This window comes from Triturus cristatus, chromosome 10 (assembly GCF_964204655.1).
Source record: "Triturus cristatus chromosome 10, aTriCri1.1, whole genome shotgun sequence".
Taxonomy (NCBI): Eukaryota; Metazoa; Chordata; class Amphibia; order Caudata; family Salamandridae; genus Triturus; species Triturus cristatus.
Window position 1 is genome coordinate 1107364863 of NC_140593.1, and position 13237 is coordinate 1107378099.

A 13237-nucleotide genomic window follows, 5' to 3' on the forward strand; every position below is an offset into this window, starting at 1 on the left:
TCTGTCGGTTTACCCCCCAGCCTTTTTGCAAAGCCAAGTACAGCCGCAGTTGAGATTTTTATTGAGTTTATCTTTATAGAGAGCTGGGGGGACCATGAGCCCTTGTCGTCAAAGACTACTCCCAAGTAGGTGAAAGTCTTTACTCTTGAGATTACGGCTCCCCTACAATAAAAAGGCTTTACCTTATTTTTCGCAAGGCCTAACGACATAGCGTGAGATTTGCCGTTATTAACCACCAAGTCCAGGCTATGCATAAAGTCCCCGAACGAGTCCAGCAATCTTTGCAGCGCCAGGGGAGTCCTAGCCAGCAGGACAGCATCGTCCGCGTATAGGAGGACCGGTATCGGGGTACCTCCCATGCGCGGGATGTCCTGCGTTGCGGCCAGCAGATTTTGTTCCAGGGAGTTTATGTATAGGGTGAACAGCATGGGCGCAAGAATGCATCCCTGTCGTACCCCTCTACTAGACTTAAAGCTGGCCGTACACTTCCCATCCGTCGTCATCCTTATCGATGCATTCAAATCTTGGTGGAGCTCTGAAAGGAAATACACAAGTGGGGGGTCGAGTCCCAAATCCAAAAGCATTGTCCACAGCTTTGACCTATTAACAAGATCAAAGGCCGTGGACAAATCCATAAAGCCCAAGTAAAAAGAGCCCCCGGCCACCCTAGTATATTTATCTATTACTAATAGGAGGTTCAGACATTGATCCTCCGTGCTCCGGCCAGCTCTGAAGCCATATTGAGCATCGGACAAGATGTTATTGTCCGAGGCCCAATTGGTTATCCTAGCAAGTATGACTTTCCCCAGGATTTTTATAGAGGAGTCTATCAAGGATATGGGCCTATAGCACTTAGGGTCTGCCCTTTGGCCTTTCTTGAACACCGGTATTATGGTAGAATGGGACCAGGATTTAGGAAAACCTGCGATAACCGAGGAGTTAAATACATTGGTTAATATATTGGCCCAAAAAACCGGATTTGCCTTATACAGGTCGGTGGGGACCCCATCCGGTCCGGGAGCCTTCTTACCCGCAGAGTCTTCAATTGCTTTTAAAACTTCAGTTAAATAAAAATTAACTGGAATTAAAGTAGAAGCCGAATCTTGCCTGTTTATGGGTTCTAAATCTAAGTCGCTACCATATATAATTTTAAAGTGGCTTAACCAGTCCTTCTCTGTTATATTAGTATCCAACACTCCATTTTTAACATCAGAGAATAAAGGAGTGTTGATAATAGACCAAAATTTCGCACTGTCTTTTAGAGTTGCCTTGTCCATAAGATCGGCCCAGGCGTTAAGTTTAATTTCTTTTTTCCGGACCAACAGTGCTTCTTTATAGTCGCTCCTTAACTGCGACACTAAAATTTTATTCCTCGGGCTGGCCTGAAGTGCAATTTTAAGATTGTTATGAGCTTTAGTGCAGTTATGGTCAAACCAGCCGGAGACTACTTTAGTTTGTACTGGTCTACTTTTACTAGTTAGGTCCTTTGACACTAGGAAACATACGGCTTCAAACGAGGAGATTACTTCCTTCCCTGTAGAAAGTTGGTCCCCACAGATTTCCAAGTCTAGGGCCGCCTCTAGCTTTATTGAGTTAAAAAAATCCTCTGGAACTACCTTAGACCAATTTAACCTTCTACCCTGATCCTTTGCCCTAAGATTATTGTCCAACATGGGTGAGGCAAGGGAATTTAAGAGAGAGAGGCCATCTAACATTTCGATTACCACCGGATTGTGGTCACTAAAAATAGATGGAATCGCGTTATAAAAACATACAAATTGTAAAAGTCCAGATGAAAGAAATATGTAGTCAATAATGGTGTTACTGTCCCTTCCAATAAAGGTGGGCACCCGTACGGTTTGTTCGTGGAAGCCTGGTTGATACAGCTGGTTTTCAATAAGAAGATTTTCCAGAGCTTCGCCCTTACTTGAGTGCTCAAAATGTTGGGGTGATGTCAGATCAGGTCCATCAATATCAGTTAAACAACAGTTATGACTACATAAATGTACGTTAAAATCACCAAGCAAAATATAATAACAAAAAGTGGTTTGCTTCAAAGAATACATTTTTAAAAAATTCGCCAACCATAGCAAGTGTTCATTCGGCACGACCTCTTGTTGAGAATTATAACAATTTATCAGTAACAACTTCCTATCATTGGGGAGTTTAAATTCCAGAATAAGAAAGTTGTTACATGTACAAGTTATCCTGCTAACGGTTCCTTTTAATTTCACCGAGAGCAAAACCACTAAGCCTCCTGAGGCCCTTCCGGAAACTGATTTAGAAGCTGGAACAAAGTGAGAAGTAAAACCATCTAGCCAAAAATTACTTTCTGTTTCCCAGGTCTCTTGAAATGCCAAGATATCAAAGTCCTTCAAGAAGCTTAACCAAAATAAATTATCACTCTTAGCACGTAAACCGGCAATGTTCCATGTTAATAGTTTGATCAAGTTTTTGGGTGAACCCCCCTTGCGGTCATCGGCAGGCAGATGACTCTCTGTAGGTAATGCGGGGGGCTGATCCTCTATGTGAAGAGCCTTAACCGAGGATGACTCGTCCCCCCCCCGTATACCAACCTCCTGTCAGTCGCACGTATCTAACAGGGAGAGTGCCTCAAAGCGATTAGATGTGGGTATATTTAGCCCACCCATAACCTGGTGGGGAGCACCTGCCCCCTGGTGAAAAAGAGGCAGCAAATTTGATGCTGGGATGAAGTTTCTCTGTCTAATCAGATGGAAACTATCTCTCCGTGGAAATTGAGAGTAGAAGAATCCAAGGGGGCGTACTTGAATACTATTAATATCTAATGGCAGTGAAGCTGCTCTCAGTAAAACAGTAGCCACATGTTGTGTGTGTTTAAAATTGACTATAACACAATCTCCATTTGATGTTTTTTTGGAAGGCCCAATCCAGTTTACCCTGCGAGTACTTAAGATATCGTTCGCCATGTTAAAAGGGAACCCACACTTCCTATGTAACCACGACACTGTCTTTTGCTTAAGTGAGTCGTGCGATTCCTCTTGCAAGGGAACTGCCAACCTATCCTGGGGAGGGACATTGGCTAAGATCACAACGTAGGGAGAGCAAGCCGGGGGGAGGTTAATAGATCTAACTTTCGTTACCGCCTCACCTTTAGACACTGAAACCCGCTCCTTTTCTATTGGGCAAGCTGTGTTTGAGGCTATAGTAATCATAGGTGATGATGGCGTGACACTAGCATTAAAGCTAACGGGCTGAGAAGAAGTTTGTGGGTTTTCTACTCTACCCAGATTGACGTGCCCAGCTACACACTGCCCCTTCTTTTTGTTACAGTCAACCCAATCAAGATGTTTTGTTAATAATCCTCCCAACCTTTTTACCTCGTCAGCGACCATATCGAGTTTCCTTACCAGAGGTTGAAAAAGTAGATCTAGCTTTGTATCGAGTAAAACCTCAAAGGAGCTGAACAATTTTGAAAAATGGTCAGGGAGTAAAGTAGTTGTTGCACCAGGACTGCTGTTTAAAGGCTCGTCTGGCACGATATGAGATTTTTCTCCAATGTTCTCCCTTTTTTTCCCTTTGGTAGAAGCCCCCCCCTTATTCCTTTGTTTCCTTCTGCAGGTCCTAACTGGTCTGGGAACATATGTATCCTCAACTGTCTCATCACTTGCAGAGTTCACATCCAAATCCTGATCTACAGGGCCCTTGTGAACCTGGGCAGTGGCCGTAATCATAGCGCTTGCTTGAATAAGGGGAGGGGAAACACAAACAACTTTGTCCGAAAGCGAACTCTCATTAGTTAAAGGATTTTGGGGGCTCACCTGGAGGCAATCCTTCCCCAGGGAAGCCCGTCGGTCACTGTTAATTTTATTGACCTTTTTAACTAAATAGTTATCAAGAGGGCCGGTCCCCGTTAGCCCTGGATCCCTTAAGCTTTTAGGCATGGTCAAGGCAAACAAAAAGACAAAAGACAATAACCAGGGCAATTAACACCAGTTAATAGTTCGACTGTACAGTCAACCCTTTGACGAAATTACCAGCTTGGAAGTCTTCAGTGTTCTGTGGCTGCTTAGGTCGACATACAGGGTAGGGCCCAGCCCAGCCTCGGACAGTCCCGGACTGTCACAGACTGTCCGCCCTTTGTCCGGGCTTCGTCCGGCGGCGTCCGTGCGCGTCCGCTGCGCGTCAGCGGCGAGGCGCTTTAAAGGCGCCTGGCAGGATGGCAAATTGCAACCAGGTGAGGGCGATGGCAGCAGGCCCCCTGGGAACTGTAGTCCTCCAAACGATCCTCGCGGCAAATCAGGCGAAGCGGCTCCCGCGACAGCGGGAGCGGCGAGGCGCTTTAAAGGCGCCTGGCAGGATGGCAAATTGCAACCAGGTGAGGGCGATGGCAGCAGGCCCCCTGGGAACTGTAGTCCTCCAAACGATCCTCGCGGCAAATCAGGCGAAGCGGCTCCCGCGACAGCGGGAGCGGCGAGGCGCTTTAAAGGCGCCTGGCAGGATGGCAAATTGCAACCAGGTGAGGGCGATGGCAGCAGGCCCCCTGGGAACTGTAGTCCTCCAAACGATCCTCGCGGCAAATCAGGCGAAGCGGCTCCCGCGACAGCGGGAGCGGCGAGGCGCTTTAAAGGCGCCTGGCAGGATGGCAAATTGCAACCAGGTGAGGGCGATGGCAGCAGGCCCCCTGGGAACTGTAGTCCTCCAAACGATCCTCGCGGCAAATCAGGCGAAGCGGCTCCCCTGTCACTTACGCATGGTTTATTTATGCGCAAGCTTAGAAATGCAGATGCATGAGGTAAAGCATTTCAAATGTCTGGGAATACTCACAAAGTAATACTTTTGCAGCCATTGGTCCCAACCGGGCACTTGAAAGGGGCACGTGTAACATCAATGCTAAATACGGAATGAATGAAAATGCAGCATGACATGAACACTATGTCAGAGACCCACATCCCACAAGCCAACAGTTCTATTCAGGTCTCCAGACCACCATGTACTCCTACCCGAGGAATGTGTCCATTCCCCACTGTGGAGCTGCAGGATATAGCCACAGATCACCTATGCAACAGAACAGAGTGACTGAGCCCAGAGAATCCAATGCTCCTGGTATGCCCTGACACTACCCCCACTTCAAAAGACATCTCAAAGCTTCACAGGAAAATTGATGTGAAAAGCCCTCAACAAAAGGAGCATGTGGAACATGAACAAAAGGAGACGGTTCTCAGGCATAATAAGCCGACCAAGCCCCTTTTCAGTCAATTAGAGAATGCAACTTTCTACAAAACAGAAGGGAGACCAAAATATCCTTCACTTCACACCCTGGGATATCATTACCATAAAACACTATCAGTAGAGAAGAGACTCCAGCATGAAAAGTCAGAGGAGGTGAAGGTTTACGCAAAGACACATAAAATACCAGTTGGAGAGGCCAGCTTTTAGGCAAGAATAACCACCATAGAACAGGAAAGGACCCAAAAGTAGAAGGTTTGAATTTATTTTCATGAGTACTAGGAGAAGCAGATTTCAGGTGGATACGCAGACCAGAGTTGTGCCCTGGAATAGGAGAAAGGTCCCTCAAGGGAATCCTCGTGTTCCTTGGAAGTGCTCTTAGCCATAGAGGTATGCAACTATGTCTTTGTGGATGTCTTGCAAGAATCAAATTAGAAATAACAACGGAGAATCTGTGCAGGTATAAATATTATGTGAGAAGCATGAAAAGCACTGTGTTTTGAATTGTTATACTGAAACTTAGCTTTTGGAATCCAGTAAGGCTGAAGTAGTTGAAAGTGTTAAATAGAACTCGTAAAGGAGGATCCAGTAAGTGCTGCTTCATAATACCGAGTAAGGAAGCAACAAATATTATTCAAGTTCTTGTCCGTAATGAAGACAGTAGGAAGATTGCGGAGTCTTCCAATTTCATCCATGAACACGTGTGCTAGTTGTGTTGGTTGTGGTAGAGCTGGTAAAGGCATAAATGTCCAGTCCTGATGAAGGAGTCATCAACTATCAAATTCTGCTGAGTTTTTATTACATTTGTGTAGCTCAACAACGAAGCTAAGGATATGGAGGATTGTGAGGAGCAGATAGGAGGTGTAATAATCCAACAGGCCTAATTCAACAGTATGTTGGTTGCATACAGACTACACAAATTCACAAAAGCCAGCAGCCTTCTTCATGCAGTTTTGGCCACTGCAAGATATGAGATGTATGGCACATTTCAATACGGCCTTGTATGCCAGAGAACTGGTAAAAAATCTTATCTTTTGTCAAAGTATTACGTGTATGACATGTAGTTGGTAGGTTCTGCTTGCTCCCATTCTTTAGCCTCATAGGGTTTCTGAGAAATTTTGATTTTCTCCAGAAATCCAGCTTAGATGTATCTGCTTTTGGCAGAATGTTCAGTCTCCTAAGATCTCTTAAATTTCATGGTGAGGAGGACAAGCATCAGTATTATCATGTCTGTTGCCTGGGTGAAATTGGATACTGAAACAAAACTAGGAGAAGAACATCCAACTTGAGTGTTTAAGGTTTTCACATCTCAAAGACTATAAAAAGCCCATATTTGTATGGTGCATGCATGCAAACCCCTCATGAGTGGCCCTCTCTAGCTAATAGTGTAAATATGTAAAAGCACTCTTTCAACCAACAATTTACAGTTACATATAGTATGATGCTCATTGGCTCTGGTGAATATCCATGAGAAGACTACAACAAGGAAGAATGTGTCTGTATAATTTTCTCATTGTAGTGTAATGACCCCAGTTACAGTAGTGGAGGCTTTAGTTTCCATTATAAAAGGCAAAGATGCACTTGGATGGCACTGGGTGGGAATATAAATTTCTCTTCAATCCAATGAGTGTTTGTTCCTGTTGATGGTTCCATTTAAGGTTCTCCTCTTCAACTGAAAGTCGTGATGGGAGCATAAAGTCCTGAATCAATTGTCGGTGGAAGTTGGTGAAGCCAACAAACCTCTGGATTTCTTTGATGTTCTTGGGTGTGAGTCATTGTTATACAGCTTGTATTTTGTAAAACATGATTATACCTTGTGTGGGAGTGATGTAGCTAAAACATGAAACAGAGGAGACCTAAAAAATGATTGCTTGTAATGTAGTATAGAACAAATTTCATTCAGTATGAGATAAGACTTCACAAGTATGTTTTTGCTGCATGGAAGGGTGGAAGAAAGCATGAGTTTGTCATTTAAATTGACACTAATGACTTCATTTAACTGACTGAGTACTCAAGTCATAATACCCATATTTGCTATTAAAACACATCTTCTATTCACTGCCCTTTTTAATGCACTCCAGATTATAAGCCACCCTCTGATCCTATTAGGTTAACCATTTACGGGGAGCATATGTAACACAAAAGTAATAAAGTAATGGCCAAAGAATACCGGTTTGAAATAGTAATACCATTCACCTATTAATAATCACTCCATGGTCACAGTAGCCTAATGTTGTTTAGAAATGTAAGAAAATTGTTGCTCCAACTGACAACGTTGATGGATGGATAAAACTAAATTTTCATCTAAGTATTTTTCAAGTTTACACTTTCCCCCCTGACGTAAAGCATATATTTGACCATGGGTGATTTTGGTGTTTGATATCAGATGTTTGGCACAATCGTACAGTTGCTGCAGAGGTAGAAGTGGAATTCCCTGTTAGTCTTGAGCTTAATAGAAGCAGGTTCAAATGACTCCAATTTTGTTTGTGCTGCTGTGGGGTATCATTTAGATGAGTTTACAGGAAAACAATTGATTTGATATATGGTATTGATGAGTAGCATCAGCTCTAGCAGCCAGAGCTCCATTTCAAGATTTCACCCTGCCATTTCATCACAGAAAGCATTTTCAGTGACAGAGAGACAGCAAGAAAGGGCTGTCAGGAGGAACAGTACTATAGGAGGGATGATATAATGGAGTGGTAACATGGCATTGAACACTGTTTAGGCAGGTTACTGTACAGTCTGTTATGCCTACAGAACAGGAATTCAGAAAGTTTGCCCGAGAAGACATAGCTTAGAGCAGAAAGTGCACCTTGACTTGAGGCTAAGCGTGCATAGTCTCCAGTATGATGGCCACCTTGCAGCAAAGCGCATAAGAAGCACTTGTGGCAGAAAGACACATTGTAGGTTGTGGGCGCAGCAACGAGTGCAGCAGCAATATCAATGTATTTTATATCTTTAATGCAGACTTGTTTGTGTTGATACTGAATGTCATGTGGCATGTCCAGGGTATGCTGTGTCTTTGGTGTAATGTGGACTGAGGCACAGCTGCAGGGGTTGCTGCTACTGTGAATTCACTCATCTATGCCTACTTACCAGAAAATGACAACAACAGCAATTTTCCCTGTATTGATCCAAATAGGCATAATCCAATCAATGGCTGAAGTGGGCTCAAACAAACAAATAAATAACTGAATAGGCATGACTCAAAGTCCATCTCTGTGTGTTGTATATTGTAAACTGTATGTTATGTTAAATACATTTGTTATGTTGATACAAACTCCTATAGGCAGCTACAGCTCTATGTAATAAGACCAAAACAGAGAGGATTTAGTGCTAGTGGGATGCACATATAGGGGCTTTGTATGAAATTGGATTATTGGATTAGGGTGGCAGGAGCCCCACACAGGCAACAACCACAATCCTTGTCAGGGTGACCCACAAAAGTCACTAAACTTGTGTTTAACCTTTGGTAGCTTGGAACAAAAGCGGTCAGGCTTTACCCAGAGGCAATATGTAAAGTATTTATGCAGAACAAACAGTAAGAAAGGGAAAGCACAAGGAAAATCTCAAACCAATTTAGAAAACATTTTTAATAAATAAAATGACACCAAAATGAAGTACATCCAATTAGTAGTCATGGAGTTATGAACTTGTAAAGGTTTTATTGAATTCTAACTCCTAAATGATCAGAGCGCCACTATCCGGTATCAGGTGGTCGTGCGAGCAATGGAGTACAGGTTGGATACAAGGGGTGGATTGGCCCGGTCTCGGCTCACCTTCAGACTTAAAAATGTTTCACTCAAAACATCTTGGAGAAGGTAGGGTTCTGAATGGCAAGGCAGCAGGCTGTGTCCGAGGAGGAGTCGTTGGTGATGGGAGCCACTGGACATAGTCTTGTTGCCGCCATCGATAATGGTGGGAAAAGGTTCGGGTAGGCAAACTCAATTTTAAGCATAGTAGGTTGTCATTGTCGATGTGGAGCTATTAATTGTTGAGCCCCATGAAGATTTCTACATTCGAATTTAGACAACTTTTTGGAAATCTGGTTTCTCCAATGGGGCAAAGAAGCAGGTTGTACACAGAAAGCACTTCATGAGGCTGAATGCTGTTGTCAAAAGGTCCAGCCTGAAAGGGATTTGCTGCTGTTGAGTACATAGTGGCAGCCACTGCAAAGTCAGGTCAACCGATGATGCACCCTGAACGGATTGGCTGGCATGTAGGTCCTAGTCTTCTGTCTGTTCTCCAGGAGGTTTTTGTTGAAAAATGTCCCGGCTTTTAGGGTTAGGAAGGGGCAGTGCCCATAACACCACTTTCAGGGGTCCCAGACCTAGGACCCCCCTTTCACGGGGTTAGGGCTCACTCCTCCAGGAACCAGCAGCAGGTTTCATGGACTCATGGGCTTGTTATTATACCTGTAGCTCATATGGGAGGCCAACCAACTAGCCATTGGAGTCACTCTGGTGGCCCTGGGGTCAAGGACAAGGAGCTGATCTAGCTTTCCTTCAAGCAGTAAGGAAGTCCTTCAAGCAGCAAGGCATTCTTTCTGGCTGCAGGGCAGTCCTTCTGAAACTTCTCCAGGTCCAAGAGTGTACTGAACAGTTGTTCTAAGGGTCCAATATTTATACCTAGTGTCTACCTTTGTGTGTGGGGAACACACAGCCCTACCCCCATATCTGGGTATGGAAAGTTATTTCCTTCTCTTATAAAGGCTCCAAGAAGTCTGGGGTGATAAAAGGCTGTTGTCAGGTTGCTTTCTGTGTGCTGAGGCAAGTCCTTTGAAGTGCAAGTGGGGCAGGGCACAGCTCAGCCCCAGCTGTCTTGACAGAATGGCCCATCCTACACACAACTAGTCCCATTTGTCTGTCTGGGAGGACTACATACACTTCAAGGGCAGAGCCATTCACAGTCATGTGACTCAGGACACTGGCAGAAGACAAATGGGTAGGAAAAGAAAATACCAACTTTTTAAAAGTGGCATTTTCAGAATTGTGACTTGAAATCTGACTTAACCATTAAAGAGGATTTTAAATTAGAATTCATTTGAGTCTGAACGTGATATCTCTATCTTCTCCCAATCCAAAGTTAGCATTTATTAAATGTAATAGTGGAACCCAGTGTTAGTCAATGGGAGAGATAGGCCTTGCAGTAGTGAAACATTGTTCACTACCAGGACATGAAATATTAAACCAATATGTCCTACTTTTTAAATACAATGCACTCTGCTCTGTGGGATTTTAGGGCTTACCTAAGGTATATTTTGCCAAGTTGAAATTGCAGTTTAAAACTGCACTACAGGCTGCAATGGCAGGCCTGAGATATGTTTCAAATTTCTACTAGGGTGGGTGGCACAATCCGTGCTGCAGGTCCACTAGTAGCATTTAATTTACAGGCCCTGGATACATGTAGTACAATATACCAGGGACTTACAAGTAAATTAAATGTGGTAGTCAGGTGTAGGCTAAGTTTTTAAAAAACTGAAGGGGAGAGCACAAGCACTTTAGCACTGGTTTGCTGTGGTAAAGTGCACAGAGTCCTAATAGCAGCAAAAGTGAATTCAGAACCGGAGGGGTGCAGGCAAATGTTTGAGGGAATACAATGCCAAGAATGTCAGGTCTAACATACTTATTCACAAGCTGCTTTTTGGAGTACCTTAGTAGTACTACAATACTACTACTAAATTACTACAAACCTACAAGTTTAAATCTCCATCTTAATCTCACCTATGTTTTCTATGGAGAGATCCTCACACATTCAGGTTTACTACTTAGGAGCTCATTATGATGACACCTGGTCGGTGGTCCCCACCGCCCCATTGGGATGCAACCAAACACTATTCGGTCACATTCCTATTTTCTTTGTAGGAGTATGCATTACACCTGTAAACCGGCATAATGTATGCTCCTATAGTGAAATGGGAGGTGCTGTTCATCCCTGTACCCCATGGCAGGTCTTCAAGGTGCCTGCCACAAGGTGCAGGGATCAACAGGGGTGCACCATAGGTGCCAACTCAGCCTCCAAACGGAGGCCATGCACCAAAGGGGACCCTGCTGTAGGCCCCTAACATGCTTTCCGACATGGTTTCCATGTCGAACAGACAGGCATGGAAACCATGTCAGTAACTGTGATCATAATCTCAAGGGCGGAAAGAGCTGCCCTTGAGATTACTTGCCGGATTCCGACTGGACGACGGGCTCTCTGGTCTCGTCGGAAGCCGGCCGGCATAACCATTCGGTTTCCTTTCCGACCGCCTCCAACAAAATGAGACGGTCAGAAAGGAAACCGACCGGCCCATTACGGTGTGGCCCCTAAATGCTCTGACCACAGGTCGGAGCCTATACGGACTGCATCGTAATTAGCCCCTTAGTAGTAAATGTGGGTGGGACCATGAGGAGTGGCTGATAAAGGGGGCATACTTACTACTAAGCGGAAGGGAATTAGGGAGGAGTAAGGAAGGTTAAAGAGGGTTAGGGAGGACACTAGGGAGTGGTTTGGGGAGGACCATGCACCCATCCACCAAAGAGAAAATCCATTTCTCTTTCCGCAGTGCACTTCTTAATTTACTACAGCCAAAACTGGACCAAAACAGAAACAACTTACTACAACCCTGAGGAAACTTTAGTTAACAACTTTATTTGAAAGTATATATTACTTTTAAACATGTTTTTAAATCTAACTAAATGTCTTCAATACATGACATTTTATAATTGTGAATGCATAGTATTTTTTATTTTATTTTTTGCTTTGGGTGAGAATGTATGTATGCAATACAGTTCAATTGATTGAAGATTTAATTTACTTAATAGTGCTGTATCATTTTATATTTACAATATACATAAAACATATATTTAAAATAAAAATATTAAACTTTTTTGCATTAAATAACATTTTTTACTTTCCCATAAACATCACCGTAGGGAGATCTGTTCATCAAGGTAGAGAGCTCCCTCTGGTAAAATATTTGGAACATTTATTCATCTTTATGCTAAATTAGTAATGATATTTTTATGCTAAATATTATTGTAGATTATGTAATATATTAATTTTAAATGCAGAACCAAATAAAACATGTTACACCACATTAACTTAATTTTTAACTCAATGTTTGATTAATTTAAATATATGATTTTTTAAATCAAAAATCAGTTCCTACCTGCAGTAAAAAATATTGTGCATCAACATTAATCAAAAGTGATGTTTTTAATTAACTAAAAATTATGTAATTATATTTTAAAAATAAATATTATTAAGTTATTTTTTAATTAAAAAGGTCATTAAACTATTCTATAATTAAATAATAAATATGCACTCTTGTTTATACTTTGTAACATTATGGTGTCGATTCCGATCCTGTAAAACCCGGGTACAAATGGTCGTACGGAGCGTTTTCTCCGTACGACTCGTTCCCGGGAATTCCACCATACAAACCAGCAAGTACGATTCGTAAAGAAATACCATTTCCGTACGAATCGTAAAAAACACAGTGCGGCTAAAAAATACATACAACTCCGATCCTGGACAGCACGTACGTGACGTCCGCACGGAGTCAGGAAGCGTTTTACGGACCAGCAACTACGATTCGTACCCACAGCACTCCGCACGGCTATATTTTTACGGGAGCCAATAGTGCCGGAAAAGTTAAGTACGCCGCGATGCACGAGGAAAAGGGGGCCCGGTACGCGCCGTACCCCCACCCCCGTATGTATGCGCCGTACCCCCACCCCGTATGTACGCGCCGTACCCCCAGCCCCCCGTATATATGTGCCGTACCCCCACCCCCGTATGTACGCGCCGTACCCCCACCCCCGTATGTACGCGCCATACCCCAGCGCATAGCGCTGGGGGTACGGCGCATACATATGGGGTGGGGGTACGGTGCGTACAGGTACGGGGTGGGGGTACGGCACGTACATATGGGGGGCTGGGGGTACGGCACGTACATACCGGGGTGGGGGTACGGTGCGTACAGGTACGGGGCTGGGGGTACGGCGTGTATATACGGGGTGGGGGTACGGTGCATACAGATACG